This window comes from Varanus komodoensis, unplaced genomic scaffold (assembly GCF_004798865.1).
Source record: "Varanus komodoensis strain SLA01 unplaced genomic scaffold, ASM479886v1 scaffold7_1, whole genome shotgun sequence".
NCBI lineage: Eukaryota > Metazoa > Chordata > Lepidosauria > Squamata > Varanidae > Varanus > Varanus komodoensis.
The window spans coordinates 17,899-19,177 of record NW_025336479.1 but is presented as its reverse complement, the minus strand read 5'-3'; the positions used below and the strand labels follow the sequence as shown (position 1 = coordinate 19,177).

Below are 1,279 nucleotides of genomic sequence, written 5' to 3'. Positions count from 1 at the left end.
TTTGATATGTCATCTTCTCCACAGGTGTATCAAAATACAGCCATACAGTCAAGGTTTGCAGGATTAAGAAGAGTTGCTATAATTGCGAAGAATTGTGATAATGTTGACTTGGGAAAGGAACAAAGCACAAAAGAATTATGCAAGTTTTAGAAAGCTGTAGAACAAAGCATTTGAAAATTAATAGTGAGAACAGCAGATTTGTAATGACAGAACTAAATTATTTGGGATATACTTTAACTGCAGAAGGAATGAAACCTGATCAAACTAACATTGAAGCAATTGTTGAAATGCCAAGTCCTCATAATAAGGACAATTTTTAGAGATTCTTGAGTATTAAGCATTTGGCTAACCTGATTCCAAATCTTGTTGTATTAACAGTTAGTTTGAGCCAAGTTTCAAGAAGCAGAATCTGAATGGACAAATGTCCATGAAGATGCCTCTAATAAACTAAAACAGATATTAAGAAAAGCTCCTCTGCTGAGATATGGTCATGTTGAAGAATCCGTAGTCTCATGCTAACAGTGCAGGTTCAGGAGCAGTTTTGTTGCAAGGAGATGTACCAGCGGCCTGAGTTTCTGAGCAATGAATGAGAATCGGCAGTCATGTGCAATCATATGCACAAAGAGCACGGGAAATGTTGGCAATTGCATTTGGTTTAACTTGACTCCATTTATGTATATGGTGCAGCAACTGCATTTGAAAGTGTGCATCAACCATATCTTTGTTTGCTAGATCTTAGGAAAATACACCCTTTTCAAATAAACAGTCTCCAGTCCAGTTACTAATGCGAAAACATTTGAGAGCGAAGTTACCTAGAGTGGAATCACTGTTGCAGCCAGGAAGTGGCTTAAGTAGCAGAGTGCAAGAACATTTAAAGAGGAAAGAGAGAAAAGGCAGAAGCTCAGTTTCTGGCACCACTGAAAGCAGAAGAAAAAAATCATTATTCAAAAAAGAGAAATAGTGGTCAACAGCAAAAGTAATTGAATATTATCAAACTGCTAGCTCGTATGTCATGGAAACTCTGAATGCTGTGTAGGAGAGATAGAAGGGATTTGCACAAGCTTAAACTTGTCTGAAGAAAGTAAGGATAAGGAAATTGGAAAGGGAGAAAGTGAAGCAAAAATGTGACACAGGAACAGAAGGATTTTTGGGAGATTTTACAAATTCCAGCCCAGAGAGTTGCAGGTGAGCAGTGCTGCAGCAGACAGTGCCTGGGTCCATATGGCTGTCTGAAAGAGCCCTCTGCAATCCGAGGGTGGCTTGCTGAGCATCTTCATGG

General features: G+C 38.9%; 1 protein-coding gene across 1 annotated transcript in view; it reads left to right on the top strand.

The window, feature by feature from the left end:
- The window catches only part of LOC123035509 (polymeric immunoglobulin receptor-like), a 37,511-nt gene that overhangs the window by 24,579 nt on the left and 11,653 nt on the right, over nt 1-1,279 (top strand). The window lies entirely within an intron of this gene.